The following is a 26,312-nucleotide window of genomic DNA, read 5'->3' on the forward strand; positions in this document are numbered from 1 at the left end:
AGGCTGACTGGGCATTGCAAGTTTAGGCCATCTCTTTCCGAGATGTTGAGGGATTGGCTGGTGTGCGGAATTAATAACATGGCCACACAGAGAAAGCTGTTGGTGGAGCCTACGCTTGATTTGAAGAAATCCATTGAGCTAATGCTGTACGGCATGAACATGGAAAAAGGGGTTCAGGAACTCCAAAGTTTCATAGACTACAGTGTCCATAGTGTTGCTTGGCTACCATACTGGAATCCAGCGGCATCCCAGGGCAGTGCTCGAATGGCCAGATCACCACTGAAACTACAACCTAAACTCTGGACTCAATGATCGAGGGCCACCACAGACCAGCGGGACACCTCCCTAGAGGACGAGGGCGAGTTTCAGCAACATTGCCAAGGCCACCAGAGTTGGCAGCGAACGGATAGATGATGAGGTTGCCATGAGCCAGGACCTTGCATGTGGCCCTACCTGAGGAGGAAATCATGATGCAGTTGAGGTGCATCACGGCTCCGAAAGTGGCGCCGATTCAAGTTAAACTACAGGTAAATGGACACCCCCTGGTGATACAATTGAACCTGCGTGACATCAAGACCAGATTGGCGACACATACTAGGGGGCCATTGCGCATCATTGGAACCACCATGACACTGGTGAGCCATGGGCAACAGACAGTCAGGCTGCCTTTGGCAGTGGTGCAAGGGCTGGAATCGAACCTGTTGGGCCGTGATTGGCTGAGAATACTCCGCTTTGATTGGCAGCAGATTTTCCGGATGGGCACCGGAAACCTGTATGAGGTCCTTGGAAAGCAACCACAGATATTCCAGGAGGGTCTGGGTAAGATAAAAGGAGCCACGACATGCATTTACGTGGACCCAGAGATCCAGGCCAGATACTTTAGGGCATGACCGGTGCCCTATGCCTTGCTTGCAAAGGTGGATACTGAGTCGCAGAGCTTAGAGAGTTTGGGTTTCATACAACCTGCGTGATTTGCAGAATTGGCCGCACCAATGGTCCCAGTGATGGACAAGTCAGTTCGCCTCTGCGGGGATTATAAACTGACTAAACAGGGCATCCCATCTTGATCATTACCCTATGCCGCATGTGGAGGATTTATATGTGAAACTGGCTGGGGGATACTCATTCACCAAACTGGATATGAGTCACCAAACTGGATATGAGTTAGAATTGGACACTGCACCATGGGATTATGAGACTATACATACCCATAAGGGTTGCCTTCCCTTCGGTGTTTCTTCCGCCTGTGCAATTTTTCAGAGGGTGATGGAAGGCATCCTCCAGGGCCGACCCAAAGTGGCGGTATATTTAGATAATGTACTCACCACGGGGACCACTGAAAAAGAACACATGGACAATCCAGAAGAGGTCCTTCGACTGCTTCCCTGATCATGAAGTACACATAAAACAAGAATATATGATTGCCATAAGTATTTATTCTTGACACGCTGGATGGTAACCATACATTTCTATGTACAAACTATTCTGTCTACGTTACTGTAAAGCTAAGGAGGGAGATGACTGTCCCCTTGTCCATCCTACTACCAAGTGCCCCCGTCTCATCCATCCCCGGAATATATGTCTGTGTGGGTGTTTGGTTCCACCTGCTGGCGGGAGGTCATGACTGTCCCTACATGTTTTGGTCAGTGGCTATGTACACTGGTGCTGTTATATACAAATATATACATTGGTGCAACTATATACAGCTATATATAGATATGCCTATGCGCATATCACCACAGTCCTCAGATGCTTTTCCCAAGTAGGCATCCGCAGAAAAGAGGCAAGTGTATCTTCCAAGCAAAGACTGTGACATACTTGGGTTATCAGGTGGATAAAGATGGCCTACATCCTGTGTAGGATAAATTCAGGCCATGAAAGGAGCCCCAACTCCACAAAATGCCACGGAAATGAGATCATTTCTGGGACTTGTAAATTATTACAGGATTTTATTCCAAATTTGGCCACCCTGCTGGCACCTCTTCATACCGTGTTGAAAAAGAACCAGAAGTGGGCTTGGGGAGCTCCACAAGAGGAAACATTCGCAGGAGTGAAGAGACAACTTTATCCTCCAGCTGCTGGCCCACTACGATTCTTCCCAGCCACAAGTTCTCACCTGTGATACCTCTCCATGCGGCAGGGGGCGGTGCTATCCCATTGATAGGATGATGGCACGGAGCGCCACATCGCAATATGCTTCCGGACTCTTGCAATGCAGAACGCCTCTCCGCCCAGGTAAAAAAAAAGGCTTGACTGTGACATAGGCCCTAAAAATATGTCCACGGGTGGCACTTTTTATGATCACAAACCATAAGCCACTGTAGAGTCTCTTTAAGGAGGGCAAGGGGATTCGCCCCACGGCTTTGGCCTGGATTCAGCGTTGGGCTCTATTGCTGGCGGCATTTGAATACACGTTTCAGCATCACCCAGGGGTCCAGATAGTACATGCCGCTGTCCTCAGCTGTCTTCCACTGCCTGTAAGGTCCCCCTCTCCACCAAGGGCGGACAAAGTTGTGGCGACTTTAAACTTTATGGATTCATGTCGGTAACAGCAGCATAGATGCGCACATGGCGCAGAGAGATCCCACAGTGGCAAAGTTTTGCCACATTTTATGCACCCCACATTTTATGGGACCGTCTCCGGCAGTTTTGAAACAGCCCGAGCTGAGCATCAAAGGTGGCATCTTACTATGGGGAGCTCGTGTGGTCATCCTGCAGCCAGGCCAAGAATTAACCCAACAAGACCTGCATAGTGGTCACCCAGGAGCTTCAAACATGAAGATGTTGGTGAAGAGTTATGTCTGGTGACATCGAGCGGGTCGTGAGAAAATGCCTGGTATGTCAAGAACACAGAAACTCCCTCCTTCGGCCTCTCTTCACCCCTGGGAATGGCCAGGACTCCTCCGAGTAAAGCTGCACTTAGACTTCACAGGACCCTTCATGGGGTCCACATTCCTAATCCTGGTGGAGACCCATTCCAAGTGGCTAGATGTACATGGGATGACCTCCACCACATTGAGAGCACATGTTGAAAAATTAAGATGCTCGTTTAGCACCCACGGGATCCCTGAGGTGCTGGTCACAGATAACGCGACCCCGTTCACGAGCGAGGAGTTTTCCACATTCATACACATAAACTGGATAAGGCACATTCATACCGCTACATACCTCCACCGCCTCATGGATCACTCCTTAGCCAAGGCGTGCAACCCACTGGGCCCAAAGCCTGGACCGTCAAGATGGTAACGACTCTGGCTCAGAGATGGATACCGAAGCGGCCGCGCTCACAGACAACGTCGTGTCCAGCGAGAAACCACTGGCAGTAGCCCTCTGGAGATCATCTCGAAAAAGGTGGTCTACAAACACAACCTGACCCAGATGTGCCGCTGGCTGAAGCACAACCGGGTGCAAAGCAGCAGAGAAGGCCCCCTCAGTTTGGGGTAGAGAGAGAACGTTGGGACTTTGGGGGGGGGGGGGGGGGGTTGGGGAGCGAGGGGAGTATAATAATTGAAATGGCTTGGCCGAACAGGCGGTGAAAACGTTCAAGTGGGGCATGTGGAAGCAAATCACGGGCTCTGTGGACATGCGACTGGCGAGGTTTCTCTTTCATTATAGAACCGTGTTGCATGTCATTAAAGAGCTGCTGATAGGCCGGCACCTTTGAATTCATTGAAAGTCTGACTTTCTCACGTTCGGGCAGAAAAGTCGAGCTGCAGCAAGACACACAAAGAAAGTATCACGACCGCAGGATGCTGGGGAGAAATTTTCTACCAGGTGTTATATTTATGCCAGAACTTCAGAGGTGGTGCTCTTTGGCTCCCAGGGATTGTGTTGGAGAAAACAGGGCCCACTATCGGTCAAGACCCAAAGGAAGGCCTTGCATAAACTAATTGACCATCTTAAGAGACGAGAGCCCACCACAGAGGACGTCCAGCCAAGGACGTTGGTACCTCCACCACCTTCTGGATCACTCCTTAGCCAAGGCGTGCAACCCACTGTGGCCAAAAGCCTGGGCTGTCAAGGTGATAACGTCTCTGGCTCAGAGATGGACACCGAAGCGCCCGCGCTTACAGACAACATCGTGTCCAGAGAGGAACCCCTGGCAGTAGCCCTCTGGAGATCATCGCGAAAAAGGTGGTCTACAAACACAACCTGACCCAGACGTGCCGCTGGCTGAAGCACAACTGGGTGCAAAGCATCATAGAAGGCCCCCTCAGTTTGGGGTAGAGAGAGAATGTTTGGACTTTTCGGGGTGTGGGGAGTGTAATAATTCCCATGAGGCCCACGTCGTTACCCTGATTGATCTCCCTGTGGGACTCATGGCATATGCGATTCCCCACTAGTGAGCGGAAGCCTGCCTAGCTGGGACTCGTAAGAAGTCAGTATAAAGGCCGGCCCCGACAGGGACCGGCATGTTGGTTGACCCAACGGGACTGTACTCTGTAAATATATTTGCTGCCATGGGCAGACTTTCTGTGATCATAAGTAAATCTGCGTTCACATCACCACTCGACTTTCTGGGTCTTAATAAACATAAAACTAAACAAAATACAGACCTGCAAAAGCTAGTGCAGTTTGTGGCAATTGGGAGAGATACAAAGAATGACAAAAGTTGATATAACAGGCAGTAAGATTTACAAAAAGGGAGTATGGAAAGAAACTTGTCATTTCAACCCAATTTCTTTTACACTTGTATAAGGATAAGAGGATGGTCAGGAGCAATGCAGGCTTGAAAACTGATCAGGATGATGTTATAAATGGAAGTAAGAAAATGACTGACAAAAGTAAAATGATTACTTTGTCGTAGCATTAGTGGCTGGTTGACTCAGTTGGTTGGACGGCCGGTGTGGATCAGATTTGTGCTAAGAACACATGGTTCAATCCCTCTTCTGCAGCTGACATGGATTTGGAGCCTACCACCTTGGCCTACCCATCGTGAAGGTTATGGCGCTGTGGGTCATATCTATGGGCAGATAAGTGATGATGTATTTCCAGGATAGGAATAGAACAGCATGGCAGACATCCCAAGGAAAATAATATTGAATCAGGGATGGGATATTGTCAAAAATAAGTGAGCAAAATAAAATAATTCAGGAAATGAATGATTCTAAAGAGTGACAAATCTGAAAGGACTAGTGGTTTTCATTCTATGAAAGAAAGTAGATGCGAATATTGCAGGTCCGCTAACTCTAATCCTCCAAAGTTCTCCCCATATGGGAATCATTTAAGGGACACAGAAAGTTGGCATGCAGATATAACATGGACATGGACTGCTTCATTATCTGAGGAGTCGCGAATGGTGCTGAACATTGTGCAGTCATCTGCGAACATCCCCACTTCTGACCTTATGATGGAAGGGAGGTCATTGATGAGGCAGCTGAAGATGGTTGGGCCTAGGACACTACCCTGAGGAACCCCTGCAGCAATGTCCTGGAGCTGAGTTGACTGACCTCCAACCACCACAACCATCTTCCTTTGTGCCAGGTATGACTCCAACCAGCGGAGAGTTTTTCCCCCTGATTCCCATTGACTCCAGTTTAGCTAGGGCTCCTGGATACCATACTCGGTCAAATGCTGTCTTGATGTCAAGGGCAATCACTCTCACCTCACATCTGGCATTCGGCTCTTTTGTCCATGTTTAAACCAAACTGGGCATCCGTGAGCAGGTTATTGCTGAGTAAGTGCCGCTTAATCGCACTGTTGATAACTCCTGCCATCATATTGCTGATGATGGAGAGTAGACTGAAATGGTGGTAATTGTCTGGGTTGGATTTGTCCTGGTTCTTGTGTACAGGACACACCTGGGCAATTTTCGACATTGCCAGGTAGATGCCAGTGTTGGAGCTGTACTGGAAGAGCTTGGCTAGGGGTGCGGCAAGTTCTGGAGCAGAAGTGTTCAGCACTATTGCCGGGATATTGTCAGGGCCCATAGCCTTTGCAGTATCCAGTGCCTTCAGCCATTTCTTGCTATCACAAGGAGTGAATCATATTGGCTGAAGACTGACATCTGTGATGCTGGGGACCTCTGGAGGAGACCGAGATGGATCATCCAATCGGCACTTCTGTCTTCAGATATTTGCGAATGCTTCAGCCTTACCTTTTGCACATATGTGCTGGTCTCCTCCATCATTGAGGATGGGGATATTTGTGGAGCCTCCTTCTCCTCCAGTGAGTTGTTTAATTGTCCACCACCATTCACGGCTGGATGTGGCAGGACTGTTGAGCGTTTGTTGCTTAGCTCTGTCCATTCCTTGCTGCTTATACTGTTTGGCACAGAAGTAGTCCTATGTTGTAGCTTCACCAGGTTGACATCTCATTCTTAGGTATCCCTGATGTTGCTCCTGGCATGCCCTCCTGCACTCTTCATTGAACCAGGGTTGATCCCCTGGCTTACTGGTAATGGTAGAGTGGGGGATATGATGAGCCATGAGGTTGCAGATTTTGGTTGAATACAATTCTGCTGCTGCTGATGGTCCATAGCGCCTCATGGATGCCCAATCTTGAATTGCTATATCTGTTTGAAATCTATCCAATTTAGCACGATAGCAGTGCCACGCAACATGATGGAGGGTATCCTCAATGAGAAGACGGGACTTTACCTCCACAAGGACTGTGAAGTGATCACTTCTACTGATGCTGCCATGGACAGATGCATCTGCAGCAGGCAGATTGGTGAGGATGAGGTCAAGTATGTTTTTCCCTCCTGTTGGTTCCCACATCACCTGCTGCAGTGCCAGTCTAGCAATTATGTCCTTTAGGACCTGGCCAGCTCGGTCTGTTGTGGTACTATCGAGCTACTCTTAGTGATGGACATTGAAGTCCCCCATCCAGAGTATATTCTGCACCTTTGACATCCTCAGTGCTTCCTCCAAGTGATGTTCAATATGGCGGAGTACTGATTCATCAGTTGATGGTGGCCGATGCGTGGTAATCAGCAGGAGGTTTCCTTGCCCATGTTTAACCTGAAGCCATGAAACTTCATGCTGAGAACTCCCAGGGCAACTCCTTCCCGACTGTATACCACTGTGCCGCCACCTCTGCTGTGACTGTCCTGCCGGTGAGACAGGACATACCCAGGAATGGTGGTAGTGGGTATCTGGGACATTGTCTGTATGGTATGATTCTGTGAGTATGACTATGTCAGGCTGTTGCCTTGACTAGACTTTGAGACAGCTCTCCCAACTTTGGCACTAGCCCCCAGATGTTAGTAAGGAGGACTTTGCAGGGTCGGGAGGGCTGGGTTTGCCGTTGTCGTTTTCGATGCCTGGTTCGATGCCGGGTGGTCCGTCCGGTGTCATTCCTTTTTTGTGTTTTGCTAGCGGTTGAATACAACTGCATGGCTTGCCCGGCCATTTCAGAGGGCATTTAAGCATCAGCCACCTTGCTGTGATTAACCCAAAGGCATCAAGAGTTATGGGGTAGAGGTGGGTAATGGAGTTAGGTCACTAATCAACCATGATTTACTGAATAGTGGAACTGGGGCTAACCTATCCCTATCCCAGATCTCATGAGTTCAAGCTCTGCTGTACATAATGTGCGAGATCTTTCCATGAGCCTCAGTATGAAATTGATTTGAGAAACTCAAAGTTAACACATCCTGTGCTGTCATGAATATGTAAGCACTTGCAAATTATGTACATTGGGCTGCTGCACTCAACATCTTACCAATGCATCAATAATTCAGAAGCTTGCTTGTTTTTCTTTTAGAAGCATGTATTGGTTTCTGTTCTTAATTTAACAAATCAATCCCATTCCTCTGTGTAGTCTCCAATGAAAGCGAGTAAATTAATATTTCAAAGCAATGCAAAAGATAGTCGAAAATAAAGCTAACCAGGTATTGATTGCAAATATTGGCCGGGATTCTCTGAGCCCGCGCCGGGTCGGAGAATCGCCGGTAATTCCCGCCATGTTGCTCCGAAGCCAGGACGCGATTCTCCAACAACCGGAGAATTGGCACCAGTCGCGCACGCGCGGTCAACGCGGCGCCGGTTGGGGGCCGTTGAAAGAGGCCCCCGCGGCGATTCTCTGCGGTCGATCGGCCGATTTCCCACCAAGTTTCGGCGGCGTAGTTCCAACCTGGTTTCAGCCAGCGGGAGCTCGGACCCGCGGCCACGTTTGCCGTCATGGTCGGGGGGTGGGGGGGGATCAAACTCCGGAGGGGGCCTCCACGACGGCCTGACCCACGATCGGGGGCTACTGATCGGCGGGCGCGCGCGATACGGGGGGGTGCCTACCTTCTTCCACGCCGGGCTGCTGTGTCGCTACGCCATGTTGCGCAGCGTGGGCATGGAAACTGCCGCCGTGCGCATGTGCGGACCCGTGCCAGCAGTGCAGGGCCGCGTATCGGCGCCGGAGCTGCGCGCAGCACTCTGCCGTCGTGCTGGCCCCCTGTGGGCCACTGAATCACTGGGCCAAGAGGGCCGTTGACGCCGGCATGAAACACTCCAGTGTTTACGTCAGCGTCAACACTTAGCCGGGATTTTGGAGATCCCCGGCCATGGTGTTCCATTTGCCTCAACCACCCTTTGATCCCATGGTTTGTAGTTTCTCTCATTACGTTAGTCGATGCTAAATAAAAAACTTGCACTTCTGCAGAGCCTTCTCACATTTTCAAACACCTTAAATTGTTTCATATCCAATAAATTACGTCTTTATGCAATTAATCTTGTTTTAAAGGCAAATGCAGCAACTGATTGTACAAAGTGAGATCCCAAGCAACAAATGAGATGGATGGTCTGTTACTAAGCTTGGTGAGGGACCCAGGACACCAGGCAAACTTCTTATCCTTCTACAGGTAGTTCCATTGGATCTTTTACGTTCACTTAAGCAACATGAAGTGAGACTTTAGTTTGGTGGGACCACTCCCACCTCTGAGTCAGAAGGTTTAGGTCGCGATTCCCATGCCAGCAAATGGAAATCCAAACTCTGGGCTTCTGAATTTTGGGTTCACAGCCGGTGATACACCTCTTCCGATGATGGAACAAGCAAACATGGACTTCAGTTGGAGAAGCTTTTACTCACTCAGTCTTTCATGACCTCATGCGGATCTGCACATGTGATGGTTTTCACATTATCTTATATTGTAAGCTTGCTTCTGTCATTCTATTCTAATTTCTTAGGAACTCAGCCTTAGAGAATGAGCATCAGGGCCTTCCCAAAGGCTCAGTTTTTATGGCTTAGTCTGTAAGACTCACTAGATTTACTCCCTAAGGTTTACTCTCAATTTCTCACTCCCTGCGATTCTCCACCTGAGGATCACATTCTAAGATCAACGGGCAGCACGGTAGCACAAGTGGATAGCACTGTGGCTTCACAGCGCCAGGGTCCCAGGTTCGATTCGCCGCTGGGTCACTGTCTGTGCGGAGTCTGCACGTTCTCCCCGTGTCTGCGTGGGTTTCCTCCGGTTGCTCCAGTTTCCTCCCACAGTCCAAAGACGTGCAGGTTAGGTGGATTGGCCATGATAAATTGCCCTTAGTGACCAAAAAGGTGAGGAGGGGTTATTCGGTTACGGGGATAGGATGGAAGTGAGGGCTTAAGTGGGTCGGTGCTGACTCGATGGGCCAAATGGCCTCCATCTGCACTGTATGTTCTATGTTCTATTTGTTCCCTATGGCTCAGTCTCTAAGGAACTCCCCCTGAGGATCAACCTCTAAGGCTCACTTTCTGAGAGTCACTCCCCAAGGTCACTCTCAGAGACTTCACCCTCTATTTCTGAGACTTGTTTTCTCAGAGTTGCTCCTTAAAGCACGCTACCTAAGACTCACTGCTAGGATTTAGTAAAATTCAAACCCCCAGGCTCACTCCTTGAGGCTCACTCCTTCTGACATTCCGTTCTAATTAAAACTTGTCCCCTCAGGCTTACTAGGGCTTGCTCCCTGATGCTCACGTCCTGATGATCACTAATCCCGAGGTACAAGAAGAGTGCAGGAGGGCATGCCAGGAACAGCACCTCCTAAATCTGAGGTGTCAACCTGGTAAAGCTACAACACAGCAGTACTTGTGTGCCAACCAACATAAACAGCAGATGGTAGACAGAGCTGAGCGATGCCACAACAAATGGATCATTTCTAAGATCTGCAGTCGTCCCACATCCAGTCATGAATGGTGGTGGACAGTGAAATGACTCACTGGAGGAGGAGGCTCCACAAATATCCCCATCCTCAATGATGGGGAGCCCAGTACATAAGTGCAAAAGACAAGGCTGAGGCATTCGCAACAATCTTCAGCCAGAAGTGCTGTGTGGATGATCCATCTCAGTCTCCTCCGAAAGACCCCAGCGACACAGGTGCCAGTCTTCAGCCAATACGATTCACTCCACCTGATATAATGAATTGGCTGAAGGCAATGGATACTGCAAAGGCTATGGGCCCTGATAATATTTCAGCAATAGTACTGAAGACTTGTGCTCCAGAACTTGCCGTGGCCTTAGCCAAGGTGTTCCAGTACAGCTACAACACTGGAATCTACCCGACAATGTGGGAAATTGTCCAGGTACACAAAAAGCAGGACAAATCCAACCTGCTCAATTACTGCCCTATCAGTCTACTCTCCATCATGAGCAAAGTGATGGAAGGAGTCATCAACAGTGCTATCAAGCGGCACTTACTCAGCAATAACCTGCTCATGGACGCTCAGTTTGGGTTCCGCCACTCCGCTCCTGACCTCATTACAGCCTTGGTTCAAACATGGACAAAAGAGCTGAATGCCAGAGGTGAGGTGAGAATTACTGCACTTGACATCAAGGCAGCATTTGATCGAATATGGCATCAAGGAGCCCTTGTAAAATTGGAGTCAATGGGAATCAAGGGAAATCTTTCAGCTGGTAGGAGTCATACCTGGCACAAATGAACATGGTTATGGTTGTTGGAAGTCAATCGTCTCAATTCCAGAACATCACTGAAAGAGTTCCTCAGGGTAGGATCCTAGAGATAATTTAACCGTTTACCCTTAACATTCAATAGCATTAATTACCATCACTGAATTCCCCACAATCAACATCCTGAGGTGACCATTGACCAGAAACTGAACTGGAATAGCCACATTAATATTGTGGCTGCCAACGCAGGTCGAAGGCTAGGAATCCTGCAGCAAGTAACCCATCTCCTGACTCCACAAAGCCTGTCCACCATCTACAAGGCAACAAGTCAGAATTGTGATGGAATATACTACAATTGACTGGATGAGTGCAGCTCCAACAACACTCGAGAACCTTTTTTTTGAAAATATTTTCACTTAAGGCTTCTTTACGTACCTACACAGCATATCAGAAGGACCCAACAAACAACCACAAATCTCCAAACCTCACCTGATAACAACACCCCACTTCATCCCACCTTTCCCATTTTAACCCCCCTTAACGACCCCTTTCGCTCACCCTTCAATTCTCCTTGAAGAAATTGTTATGGGCGAGGTGTTTTCAGAACCCCAAAATGTATCATGGAGTTCAACCAACCTCTCCCTTTAATGTATTTGTTGCTTTTCCTAGCACACGGCTTGTTCCCTAGGTGTGGGATTGCAATTATGGACACGTGGGTTTTTAAACACAAAACAATGTTTATTCCATGAACTCAACTTAACATCTTAAATAAACATTGGATCTCTTAACACCCCTTACTTCAAAGATAACTCCGAAAATATTGCAACAGTAAATAAATCCTCAAAATGTTCCTTCAAACTTCCAAGAGACTTAACACCTTTAAACAGAATCACATCAGGTTAAAGGCTTTACTATTATGAGTTTTAATCACCCAAATGATCCAGAGATAGTCTTTCATGGCAGAGATCCAGCTCACTGCAAAACACAGACACTCCCCAAGCTCTTTTCAAACTGCAAAACTAAACTGCAAAATGGCTGATCTGACCTCAGCTCCACCCACTCTCTGACATCACTGTTTTCTTAAAGGTACATTGCTTAAACATCCATGTCTTAAAGGTACTCTCACATGACAAAATCAATGAACGGTTTCCACCTCCAGGTGAACGCTCTACTGACGCTGCAGAGGGAACCTGACCATCTCCAGCCTCAGGGATTCTGCCAGGTCGCTCCCCCACACCCCTGCCTTTGGCGGCTCCAAGTCTTGCCAACCCAACAAAATCTGACTCCGGGCTTTCAGGGATTCAAAGGCCAAAACATTGGCCTCTCTCCCCCCTGCACTACCGGATATTCTGACACACCAAATATCGCCACCTCCGGACTCGGCACCACCCCTACACCCAGCACCTCAGATATAACGTCTGAGAACCCCTGCCAGAACCCCTCAGTCACGGACATGTCCAGAACATGTGGACGTGATTCGCGGGCCACCGCACCCCTCCCCCCACGCACACCACCCACACCAATCCTCCACCACCACAAAGAACATGCTCACCCTTGCCACCGTCATGTGGGCCCTATGCTGGATGAGGCTTAACCTCATACACAAAGAGGATGCATTCACCCTCCACAAGGCTTCTGCCCACGTCCCAGCCTGCATCTCCCCACCCAGCTCCTCCTACTCATATATATCCGACACTTTCCCCTCCCCTGTCTCGTCCTCCAATAACAGCTCATCCTGTAACACCGGAGATGGTAGTCCTGGGACGGACGCCACCTCTCACCTCACAATATCCTGTACCTGCAGGTTCCTAAAGCCATTCCCCTTGGGCATACAATTCCTCCAACTCCTCCAGCCCTGAGAATTTGCCCCCTATAAAAATTCCCTAAAATACTCAATCGCCACCTAGCGCCAAACCTGAAACCTCGTGTCCAGCCCAGCCGGCACAAACCATCCCATATCTGCACCCACAGCGACATGCCCTCCTGCCCAAAATACTGCTTGCACTGCCCCCGCACCTTTAGCGCCGACACCAGCACTGCGCTCACGGAGTACCTAGCCATCGAGAACAGCCGAGGTGCCAACAACAGAGCCCTCAAACCCATTCCCGTACACAACGCTGCCTCCACCCGCCCCCAGACTGACTTCCTCTCCACAGCCCATTTCTTCGCCATCGCAATATTCGACACCCAATAATAATTTATCAAATTTGGTAACGCCAGCCCCTCCCTCGCCCACGTTCCAAAAATACCCGCCTCAACCGCAGGGCCTACCCCGCCTACACAAACCCTGAAATTATCCCATTGACCTTCCTAAAAAACAACCTAGGGACAAAGATAAGGAGGTTCTGGAACACGGATAAAAACCTAGGCAGCATCGTAATTTTCACTGTCTGCACGTGTCCAGCCAGTCACAGCGGCATCACATCCCACCTCTTAAAATCCACCTTCATTCCCTCCAATAATTGAGTCAAATTCAATCTGTGTAGCTGGGCCCAGCTCTGCGCCACCTGGATACCTACACACCTAAAGCTCGTCCTCACCACCCGAAAAGCCTAATCTCCTTTCTTGCCCTCTGGCATTGATTGGGAACACCTCACTCTTTCCCATGTTCAATTTATACCCCGAATTTCCCCCAAATCGCCATAATCCCTCCAATGCTGCCCATCGGGTCCGAGATATATAATAACAAATCATCCGCATATAGCAAAACCCTATGCCCCCACCCCCTGCTCAATCCCTCTCCAATCCCTCGATGCCCTAAGCGCCATTGCCAATGGCTCTATCGCCAAAGCAAATGGGAGAGCAGGCAGCCCTGTTTCGTCCCACGATGTAGCCCAAAGTACCCCAAACTCATTTGGTTCGTCTGCACACTCATCACCGGCGCCCTGTACAACAGTCGGACCCATCCACAAACCCCTGCCTGAACCCAAATTGAAATAAATTTCACATGACTACCCCCTTGAGTGCCTCCCACATTGTGGCGGCTGTGGCCTCCCACGTGCCATTCAACTCGGTGTAGCCTCGGATAGCAGCCCTCACCCACTCACACACACCCTCATCTGGCAACAGCCCCACATCTAACTTCCACTGCGGCCATTGGGCCTCTCCCTGAACCATCTGCAAATCCACCCAATGCGTCATGTGGTCAGAGACCGCAATCACCGAGTATCCCGAATCGGCCACCTCTGCCAGCAGTGCCTTGCCCATCACAAAAAAATCAATCCGGGAGTGAACCCGGTGCACATGGGAGAAATATGAAAACGCCTTTGCCCTCACCCTACACCTTATTTTACACCTTGTAGGAATCAACAGGAGTAAGGAAACCTTTGATCATGGCCATTGTGCTAGTGGTCCACATTATTCTGCAAAGAATGGGAGGAAGACCAGGGACCAGGCAGGGGACCACCAGCTGCTGAGAGGGGTGGGGTGAGGAAGGTTACCTACTGTGGGTATAGGACATCCCTCTTCCTCAGGACCGCCCCCACCAAGACTGCCAGTTCTTTTTTTTCCTTTTTATAAATTTAGAGTACCCAATTTTCTTTTTTCCAATTAAGGGGCTATTTAGTGTGGCCAATCCACCTAGCCTGCACATCTTTGGGTTGTGGGGGTGAGACCCAGTCAGACACAGGAAGAATGTGCAAACTCCACACAGACAGTGACCCGGGGCCGGGATCAAACCCGGGTCCTCGGCGCCGTGAGGCAGCAGTGCTAAACACAGCGCCACTGTGCTGCCCAAGAGCTCCAGTTCTGTGCCTGATAACATCTGCACCCTCTCCCTCGGCCTCTGAGCCACCTTGCAATATGCTGCTGTATGCCAACCGGCTCAATCTTTACCGACAGTATGAGTGGGTACGAGGAGCCCACATGCACAGATCCACAAAAAATGGATCAAATCATCAATCGAGTGCTAAATGCCACAAAACATCAATTTATGGTAATCAGAACATAGGACCATAATTGTGTGTTTCTAAAAACTTATTTGTCTTATTAGTACTGCACCCACTTCTGTTTCCACCCACTGGCTAAAATAACCTCTATTCTGTTTCTCAATGGGAGAAGCTTCAAATCAGTGGGAGAACAGGCAGTGGGAGTTAACACTGGTCCTTCGCACTGACTCCCAGCATACAATATGTATGATCCCTTTCATGGACTCAATCTACTTAATCATCAAAAAGAGAGAAAACCAGCCAGAGGCAAAGTCTTCAAGAAAATGGAACCATGTTAAAGCCTTAAAAATCCCAGATTATGAAGCAGTCGAATGAACTTTACTTTTTTAATCACCAAGCAAGCCAGCATTAGGAAGCAAAAATTTCTTTTAACTATTTACAATAATCTGCCCACAGCAGTAACTATTCACACTCACAGTACCCGTTGGGACAACCAACATGCCAGTCCCTGCCGGCCTTTATGTTCAGTTCTGATGAGCCCCAGCTGGGTGACCTCCGCCACCTGGGAAGCTCGTATTCCACACACTCCTCAGTGAGATTGGTAATGTTTTCCCCGTGCGCCTCGAGGGGGTAATGACAGCTCTATACTCTGACTAGCTGCATTTCTTGGGTGACTCATTCATATTCCTCGGAACACACCAAACCTGTTCGCCCAGGAGTCAATCTACATCAGCAGGTTTCTTGACAACTTTTACCCCTGCTTTGAAATATGTCATTTTTGAATGAAAATGTTAGAATGTGTAAAAGGCAATAAACAAGATGGCAGCAACATGTCACTGAGGAACTGGATAGGTGACTCACCATCTGGGTAATGATGTGTAATGCAGAGGCAGATTTACAATGAATCACACCATACCTAGGCACAGGGCCCTGTCATGTGAGAGTACCTTTAAGAAATGGGTGTTTAAGAAATGTACCTTTAAGAAATGGGTGTTTATCAGTGATGTCAGAGTGTGGGTGGAGCTGGGCTGTCTGTCAGCTTTTTACTTTCGTTTTAGGCTGTTTGCTGCAGGGTGTGTTTTAGTTTTGTTTTCAGTGTTGGAGTTGAAGCCAGACAGAGCAGGTGTACTGTTGATCTCTCTGCTATGAAAAGACTTTCTCTTGATCATTTGGTGAATTCAGAATTATAAATGTTCTCAGTAGTGAATGTAAACCTATGTGCTTCTGTTAAAAGGTGTTTCTTCTGTCTTCTGGATGCTGTTTGGGAAGTTATTAAGGATTACTTAGTGTTGTATTCTTTGGAGGTTGTATTTGAATTGATGGTTGCTAAGATGTTCACTGTATGTTTCAAAAAGGTTAACTTGAGTTCATAGAATAAACATTGTTTTGTTTTTAAAAATACTTTTCCATTTCTGCTGTACCACACCTGTAGAGTGGGCCGAGTGCTCCCCATACCACAATCTATCAAAATTTGTGGGTCAGGTGAACTCCATGATACACTTTGGGATTCTCTAAACCCTGGCCCATAACAGCCCTGACCAATGGGGGAGGAAGGGGGGGGGGGGGGGGGAAACGTTCCAGCTGGTGTCTGTGGGCACCAATCAGAGCCTGGTGGCTCTGCATTTGCAGATGGGTTCATTTGAATTTGTTGAGCCTACCAGCAGTCAATGTGGAGCGACATCAGACTCTGATTTGTCGGGCCTCCTTGGAGGCGGGAAAACACTGGTGAACATTGAGGTGACTAGGAGGGAGAGAGGCAGCAGTCAAGGCCAAGGTCTCCGATGGTTATTCAACTATCTTCTATGCGAATTGGCAGAAAATGTAACGAGGGAGGGAGGTGCTGAGCCAACCAGTCGCTCGGGACTCAGAAGCAAGCCATCGTCGAGGGGAGAAGGGGCAACTCGACACCCAGGCCAGGGATGAAGAAGGCTGGACAGGCTAGAGACAGGCAGCGGAGCCAGCAGCAAGGCAAGCTCATCGAGGTGAGGTGTGAGTCATTGCCAGGACTGGGCGAATTGGAAAAAAAAGACATGTGGGTGAGTGAGCCAGCCAGCTGGACGGGACTCGGAGCAGCTGTTATCGAGCAGTGTGGGGAGCAGTGGCGACTCAACCCGCAGGGCTGAGGAGGGCAAGAAAAGCCTGCTCTTTCAGAAAATTCATGTACATTACAATCAAAAAGATCAGTTAATATGAAGCAACGCTATCAAAGTGGCAGTCAAAAACACAGAAAATTGAAGGTGAGGCAAGAGGATGAAGCTAGGCAAAGACAGTTTGTTATTTTACTTTGAAAAGTTTGAAGTATTGAACAGTGCACAAACTGTACATTCATCCTCATCTACCAAAAGTATGAGTGAATTATCTGATGACTTATATTTGCCGATTTCTGGAGATAACGCATTGCCTGAAAATGTTGAACAAGAAGTAGTATCTGATGTAACAGTGGAACAACAAGGTATCTCTTCGTCGAAGTGAAGGACGTCTATCCTGAAGTCTTTCGTTTATGGACAAAATCTGTTCCACTGGGTATGTTGGACTATTTTGTAATCAATAGACCAGAAAGCATATGTAATATGGAACATTTGAGAAAAGAGTTTGAGGTTGGAGACAAAAGCAGGTTAGAAGTGTTCATACGTCCCATTTTCTGAGGCCAAATACTATAATAGTTGATTCAATGCCATATGTGAGTCATATGGACCAATTAACATTAATTTTAAGATATGTGACCAGCGATGGTGAAGTTGGAGAGCAATTTCATTATTTTGTCCAGCTACAATCCCACACTTCTGAGTGTCTAGAGACAACTGTTTTGGAAATCATTGCAAATTAGATTTGGACATAAAAAATTGTCATGACAGCTTCATTAATGCAGCAAATATGGTGGGTAAATATTCAGGTAGACAAGCAAGACTAAACAATGCACATTATTTATCTCATGTTCCGGCCACTCCTCGAATTTAATCTGCAGTGCTGCAGCTGAATCCTATGAGGGAGCTGAATTTCTTTGACTTTGTTCAAAAAGAGTATGTCTTTTTTGCTGGGTTTCCACACATTGGTGGAATATGTTGCGATCACGCATAGAGCAAGCAAATGGAAAATATTCGATGGTCAAAATAATTTGTGGCACCAGGTGGCCAGCTCGTGCAGATGCTGTTTTGGCTTTGAAATTGAGCTTTGTTGATAATAAGGAAACCTTCTCAGACATAGACGTATCAATTTCAGAGAAACCACGTATGAAAGCTGAAGCAATATCCTGAGCGGAGAAGTTTGAAATGTACAATATTGCTATTTTTACTGCTTTTTGGAACTGTTTACTTCAAAGAATTAGTGCCATCAGCAAATAGCTGCAAAATATTGATACAACTTAATTATATGCTGCACAATTGGTAGCCTTAGTTAAAAGTTTTGCCATGAAAGTTCAAAATTACTATTGCTTGGTGGAAGCAGAGGCATTAACATTAGCAAACAATATAAGTCCCTCTGATGATGAGAAATGTACAAGACGCAGGAAGTTATTTTTCAATGAAACTGGAGACAGTTAAATCACATTGAAAGGGAAAGAGAAGATTATTGTTGAGACTGTCAATGCTATTTGTGACACAATAATGGTGCAATTGCAGAGTAGAAGTGAATCTTTGAAGAAAACTGTTGATTTATTTTGTGTGCTTTTCATCACATGTTTGGATGAGAATGCTAAAAGCCACTGCAGTAAGAAATTAGGTGAATTCTGCTGGGAAGACATAGACACTAATCTATTTGAAGATGAAGTGAAACATTAATTTCACCAATAATTATGAGCTCTGTGCTTTGAGATCACCAGCTGATTTGTACATATTTGCACATGATGATTTGCAGCAATCTTACTAAATATGGAAACCATTCTGAAAATATTTTTAACAACACTTGTCACAAATGCTTCCGGTGAATGTTCTTTTTCTGCTCTGAAAAGAGTTCAAAATTATTTGCAAAGTAGGATGAGTTAGGAACATTTGACAAGTTCAGTAATGTTAACGATTGAAAGTGCGTCTTTACAAGATTTTACCTACAATGATGTAATTGATGATTTTGTAAAGAAAAAGTATTGGAAAAAAAGCTATTTAAATTGCCATGCCAGCAAGACATGAAGCAAGAAAATCTAAACAATTTGTCCCTCTTCCGTATTCTCTTGTTTAAATTCTATTATTCAAAATGGACCGTTGCTGGTCTGATATAATGGCTGCAGCGGGTCACATGCTGGTGGTTCTAACCACCATCACTCTCAAGACTGGACATCAGAGAGTCTCTGGGACAAAGGATGGAATCCTGCAGACAGAAACACTGATATTGGACTTGGACTCATTGGACACTCCAATCAGTTAATTTATGACAATGACCTCTTTGATTTTGTGAGAGGAAGTAAGGAAGTTAATTTTTATTTTTGAAAATGAATGAGACTTTGTGAAATATACTGAATGGCAGCTTATGTATCTTGTTAATTGGAGTGTTTGCTCCTGCATTGGACTGGCTCATTCTGTCCTGCACTGGCCTGTACTGTAGCGATGTCACAGTCTGAATTCCTCCATCTTGTTGCTCATTAGCAAGTTCCATGTTTGCTCGCCTCAAGCCACCCACAATACAATATTGACCAGTTTACCGTCATTCTGACAAGAGGTAAGTTTGGATTTTAATTCAGCAATTATTCATACAGGTATTTTTACAAATTAAAAATCACTAAAAGGAGTTAAGCAGTGATCAATTTGTATATTTTTGTGGCTTGAGCCTTTGCGTTCTGTGGAGCGAGGGTGGGTGTGGTTGAGAGGAACGTGGCATCATTGGGGAGAGAGGTGTGAAGTCGTTGGGGGAGGGGCATGGCATCATGGGGAGCAGAAATGAAGGTCAGCACGGGATCCACAAAGTGTACCATCGCTGGCATTTCTGGGCCACATGGGACTTTCGGTGGCGGCCATGATGTAATGGTGTAAGTGGTCACACACAGGGCAGCTCCTGCTCGAGGGCACAGAAAAGAGCTCTTTTTACCCGAAAACAGGAGAAACTGCGACGGAAAAGCTAAAGGTTGGAGGAGACATTCCCCCCCGGTTGTGACATGTCTGCTGTTTACCAAACCCGGCAGAAGAAGATGAAAGACCTGGCCAAGGAGTCGGAAGAGACCTGTGGCGCAGCAGTTATTGGAAAGGTGGCGCGGGGGAAGGGCAGGTTGGAAAGCCCCAGATGGAACAGTTGATGGCTTTCATCAGGGAAGAGTTCCGTCAACAAAGGAAAGAGATGCAGGAGAACCGATCGATGACCATTGAAGGGGCTGTGACACTCCTAAAGGGCTTGATGGAAAGTGTCAAAAAGATTCTGGAGCACAGGGGTCGCAGAGCCGAGAGATGGAGAGGGTGATGTCGGAACTTAGCGATCAGGTGGTGGCATTGGAGGTGGAGGTGGGGCTCTTAAGAGATCTTTGCAAGATGCTGAGAGCAAAGAACAAGAGAACAGGTCGAAAAGGCAGAACTTGCGCATCCTCAGGCTTATAACATGGAACATGCGGGGGCTCAATGGACCGGTGAAAAGATCGCTGGTCTTTGCGCACCTCAGGAGTTTGAAGGCGGGGGTAGACTTTCTGCAGGAGACGCACCTCCGTGTGAAGGACCAGGTTAGGCTGAGAAAGGGATGGGTGGGTGAGGTGTTCCTCTCGGGATTTGACTCGAAGTTGCGGGGGTGGCCATCTTGATGAGCAAGAAGACGGGGTTTATAAGTGCGAAGGAAGTGAGGGGCCCGGGGGGAGATATGTGATGGTGAGTGGGGTATTGGAAGGGACGCCGGTGGTGTTGGTGAATGTATATGCACTGAATTGGGATGATGTAGAGTTTATGAGAAGGTTGCTGGCAGCAATCCCAGACTTGGATACGCACCAGTTGATCATGGGAGGATATTATATTGTGTGCTGGATCTGAGGGTGGATAGGTCGAGCCCCAGGCAATGGGGAGGATATGGATGGTAAAGGAGCTGGCTGGGTTCATGGAAAGGATGGGCATGGTAGGCCCATGGCGTTTTAAGTACCCAGGGGGGAAGGAGTACTCTTTTTTCTCGCATATTTACAGGGTACACTCCAGAATTGATTATTTTGTGGTGATCCACGAGGCATTGGTAGGGATGGAGGGGCAGAATACGCGGGGATAGTAATTTCAGACAATGCGCCCCACTGGCTGGAGGTTCGGCTTAGATCGGGACGGGAGCAGAGGCCGGGTTGAAGGCTTGATTCGGGGTTATTGGCAGACAAAGGGTTTTGTGTGAAGGTGTGGTCGGTGATTACAGATTATATGGAATTGGACCAGAATGGGGAGGAGTCAGCAGCCACATTATAGAGGCACTGAAGGCGGTAGTCCGAGGGGAGATTATCTCCTTTAAGGCACATGACGATAGGAAAAGGAGGGATGAGTACGAGCGGTTATTGGGCGAGATAGTCGAGGTGGACAGGGATTATTCGAGGGCACCCACCACGGATGGATTGGCAAGAAGGAAAAAGCTACAGGGGCAGTTCGATAGGTTGACGACAGGGAGGGCAGTAGGGCAGCTGCGCAGGGCAAAGGGCATGCAGTATGAGTACGGGGAGAAGGCAAGTTGAATGTTGGCACACCAGTTACGGAGGCAGGCCGTGTCCAGGGAAATTTTGAGGATACGACAGAGACAGGGGATCTGGTGTCGGAGCCGGGGAAGTCAAATGAGACGTTTAGGGAATTCTCTAAGGAACTGTACAGTGCGGAGCCGGGGGTGAAGGAGGAGGTCATGGGACGGTTTTTGGCTGAGCTGGAGTTCCCACAGCTGGAGGAAGAGAAGAGGCAGGCGCTAGAGGAACCTTTGGGCTGAGGGAGGTATTGGATAGTATAAGTGGTATGAAGTCGGGAAAGGTCCTGGGGCCGAATGGTTATCTGACAGAATTGTACAAGGAGTTGTGATGGATCTGGCACCACATCTGCTTAGGGCGTTTAGTGAGGCGCTGGAGAAGGGGGAGCTGCCGGAGATGATGACGCAGGCGACGATCACATTGATACCAAAGTAGGGGAAGGACCCATTGGAATGTGGGTCATACTGGCCCACATCGCTGTTAAATACGGATGTGAAAATGCTGGCTGAGCTGGTGGCGGGGAGGGTGGGAGGTTGAGTCCCGGGTTGTTGCGGAGGACCAAACAGGCTTCAGAAAGCGGAATTCTCGGCAACTCCCCAGTTATATCAGGCGGCTGTTAAATATGATTATTCCTCCGTCAAGAGCCCAGGTACCAGAGATAGTGGTGTCCATGGACGCGGAGAAGGTCTTTGACTGGGTAGAGTGGCGGTACCTGTTCGAGGTCTTGGGAAGTTTGGGGTTTGGGCCGAAATTTGTGGCCTGTTATATGTGGCACTGGTGGCACGCATCAGGACCAACGATATGATCTCATGAAGTTTCAGATTACACAGAGGAACAAGGCAGGGGTGCCTGCTGTCGACGCTGCTGTTCTTGCTAGCAATAGAGCCCCTGGCAATGACCCACAGGGGGTCGACAGAGTGGCAAGGGATTACGAGGAGGAGTAGGGAGCATTGGGTGTCACTAAATGCGGACGACCTGTAACTGTACGTATCAAACCCACTGGAGAGCATAGGGAGAATTATGTGTCTTTGGAGAGGTTTGGGGCATTCTCAGGATACAAGTTGAATGTAGGGAAAAGTGAAGTGTTCCCGGTAAACGAATTGGGTCGGAGAGCCAACTTAAGGGGGCTGCCATTCAAAGTGGCCAGACTTAGGTTTAGATATCTGGTGATTCAGGTAATGGGAGAGTGGGTGACGCTGGGAATTTAACAAAGCTGGTGGAGGAGGTTAGGGAGGTTATTTTTAAGATGTGTCAAGGATAGAAAGCACCCTGTCACCCTGTTGCAGAGGCAGAAGGAGGGGTTACATTGCCAAACGTGTTACATTATTATTGGGCGGCAAACTTGGAGAAGGTGAGGTGGTGTTGGGAAGGAGATGGGGAAGAATGTGTTAGGATGGAGGAAGAATCCTGTAGGGTGTCCAGCCAGAGGAGCTATGGTGAAGGCAGCGTCGCCACTGGCACCAAGGAAATAGACAGAGAGCCCAGTGGTGCAATCCACAGTGAAGGTGTGGAACCAGTTGAGGAGGCACTTTAGGATAGAGGGAATGTCGGTGTTAACACCGTTGTGTGAGACCACAGATTTGAGCCGAGAGGGGGAGAGGTGGTATGTACAGGAAGTGGAGAGAAGTGGAGTTGGTGATGGCGAGGAATCTGTATCTGGAAGAAAGGTTTGCTAGTATAGAGGAACTGAAGGAGAGGTAGAGCTCCCCAGAGGAAGTGAGTTTAGATATTTTCAGGTAAGGGACTTTGCACGGGAGGTCTGGAAAGAATTCCCCAAGCTGCCGAAGTATGCATTACTGGAGCGACTGCTGCTCCCGGACGTGGAAGGAGAGGGCAGGATCGGAGATATATATGGATGGCTGGGAGAACAGAGGGGGTGAGCAGTGTTACGTTCTGGTGCTTGGCTAGTCGGAATAAATGCATGAGAGAATGTTTAGTTCTTGACTAGTTAAAGCTTTATTGTTCAACAATTACGTGGGTTAGATAACCATAAGAATATTATTTAAAAACTGCTAACTACTATAAATAACTTAAGAGCTACTACAAATTGTGACTATCCACTACGAAGATTATCCCCAGACTCCCTGAGGTAACAGTGTCACATGGGTGTTCTCTATTGCCACCTGCTGGTTGGAGGTCTTGTCTATCACTGTTTACGTGATTGCTTATGCATAACATCACAAGCAGGTGGTGAAGAATAAGAAGTGGTTGGGGAGCTGGGAGGGGAGATAAATTGGTGAGCGTGGAACGAGGCGCAACTTAGGGTAAATGCAACCTCCTCGTGTACGAGGATGAGCCTGATACAATTCAAGGTGGTACATAGGGTGCATATGACTCGGGCGAGAATGAATGGGTTCTTCCAGGGAGTGGCAGACGGGTGCGAGAAGTGTGGGCGGGGACCAGCAAACCACGCACACATGTTCTGAGACTGTGAGAAATTGGAGAGATAATGGGCGGGAATGTTCGCGATATTAACAAAGATTGTGGGGGAAGAGGTCGGACAGGACCCTATGGTAGCGATATTTGAGATGTCAGAGAAGCCAGAGCTGATGGAGGGGAGGAAGGCCGATGTTGTGGCCTTCACCTCTCTGATTGCCTGGCGAAGGATCTTGTTGGAATGGTGGTCGGCAGTGCTGCTGGCAGTGGCAGCCTCGCGAGGAGATTTATATGACTTTCTCCATCTGGAAAAGGTTAAATATGAACTAAGGGGTTCAGTGGAGGTCTTTGAAGCAAGGTGGGAGCTGCTCTTGGCCATGTTCGAGCAACTGTTCGTCGTGGGGTAGGGGGGAGGGAGGGGGAGGCAGGGCGGAGGGGGGTACAAACTGTATAATTGTGTGATGGGGAGCATGTTCCCCATTGTTCATGGTTTCTAACTGTTTGAATAAGTTTGGAATAAAATACATTAAAATTAAAATGTCTGGGCTACATGCTCTCCCTGAACCTGACTGTCAGGGTCCATAACATCTGGCTCACATACTCTCATTCGGGTGATACCCATAATGTCTGGGTACCTCAGTCCATTTTGCTCTTATTTGCTAGTCTGCACTGTTTAAAGTCAGCCCGGATGTTTGGGACTGCTCTAATATCACCTCTGACATAAAATAGGAACGGTACTTCTTTATTGAATTAATCTTAATATTGTTTGAAAGTAATTTTGATTTTCATAAAGCAAATCAGTAGTCTCCAAAGTAAACACTCTAAAATGTCAGCACAATAGGGTTTTGTCACACAAAGGGCGCGATCTTCCCAAAAGTGAACAAAATCCCCTCGCGAACGCATTTAGCCGCATGTTTCCCAGCACTCGCAGTGCCGAGAAACTCATGACAATTCAACAAGACTCGCATTGAATAAGGGGCCTGAATGGGGAGCACGCGCCCGAGGCCACATATAGCCCCATTTTCTGTAGTGGGGAGCTCTGCTGGCTGGAACTCCCTTTGAGGCCCCTAAAAGAATCCCCCCCAGCCCAAATACAATATGGGAGAGCCCTCCCCGCCCAACACCCAGCAAACCCAGCCCGGTCACACATGGGCACAAAATGCCAGCTTGGTACCCTGGCAGTTGCCCTGCCAGCTGGCAGTGCCACCCAGGTAGTGCCAGGCTACCACCCGGATGGCACTGCTGAGCAGATTGCATTTAAAATGTTAATGGTGACTCTGAACTACTGGCTCCTTCAACGCTGATAAAATCTGTTGGGCGGTGATGAATTTGAAAGACTGAGCTAATGCTGATTGAATTGAGTGAGAGTATTATCTCTGCGAACAGGATTTCCCTTTTCATGTTTGTGTAATTTAAGTAAACTTTCAAAAATTATGTAGACCCTGTAGAGTTGCACCCCTCATTAATAGCAACAGGGAAGCCCGCCAATGACAGGAAAGCCCTCCAATAACAGAGATACCCCTCCAATGACAGAGCGACCCCTCCAATGACAGAGCGACCCCTCCAATGACAGAGCGACCCCTCCAATGACAGAGCGACCCTCCAATGACATAGCCACCCCTTCAATGACAAACCAACCCTTCCAATGACACAGCTACCCTCCAGTGACAGCGCTATTCCTCCAATGACAGACCGGTCCCTCCAATGACAGAGCGACCTCTCCAATGACAGACCGACCCCTCCAATGACAGACCAACCCTCCAATGACAGAGCTATCCCTCCAGTGACAGAGTGACCCTCCAGTGACAGAGCGACCCTCCAATGACAGAGTGACCCTTCCAATGACAGAGCGAACCCTCCAATGACAGAGCGATCATTCCAGTGACAGAGCGACTCCTCCAATGACACAGCTACCCTCCAGTTACAGAGCGACCCCCCAATGCCAGAGCGAGCCCTCCAGTGACAGAGCGACTCTTCCAATGACAGACCGATCCCTCCAATGCCAGAGCGAGCCCTCCAATGACAGAGCGAACCCTCCAATGACAGAGCCACCCCTTTAATGACAAACCAACCCTTCCAATGACACAGTTACCCTCCAGTTACAGAGCGACCCCCCAATGACAGAGCGAGCCCTCCAGTGACAGAGCGACCCTTCCAATGACAGACCGATCCCTCCAATGACAGACCGATCCCTCCAATGACAGAGCGAGCCCTCCAGTGACAGACCGATCCCTCCAATGACAGACCGATCCCTCCAATGACAGACCGATCCCTCCAATGACAGACCGATCCCTCCAATGACAGAGCGAGCCCTCCAGTGACAGACCGACCCTCCAATGACAGACCGATCCCTCCAATGACAGAGAGATCCTCCAATGACAGACCGACCCTCCAATGACAGAGCGAGCCCTCCAGTGACAGAGCGACCCCTCCAATGACAGAGAGACCCTCCAATGACAGACCGACCCCTCCAATGACAGAGCGACCCTCCAATGACAGAGCGAACCCACCAACGTCAGAGCGACCCCTCCAATGACAGAGCAACCCCTCCAACCCCTTCCCGTAACAGCCTCCCCGAACAGGCGCCAGAATGTGGCGACTAGGGGCTTTTCACAGTAACTTCATTTGA

The sequence above is a fragment of the Scyliorhinus torazame genome, chromosome 9, assembly GCF_047496885.1.
Source record: "Scyliorhinus torazame isolate Kashiwa2021f chromosome 9, sScyTor2.1, whole genome shotgun sequence".
NCBI lineage: Eukaryota > Metazoa > Chordata > Chondrichthyes > Carcharhiniformes > Scyliorhinidae > Scyliorhinus > Scyliorhinus torazame.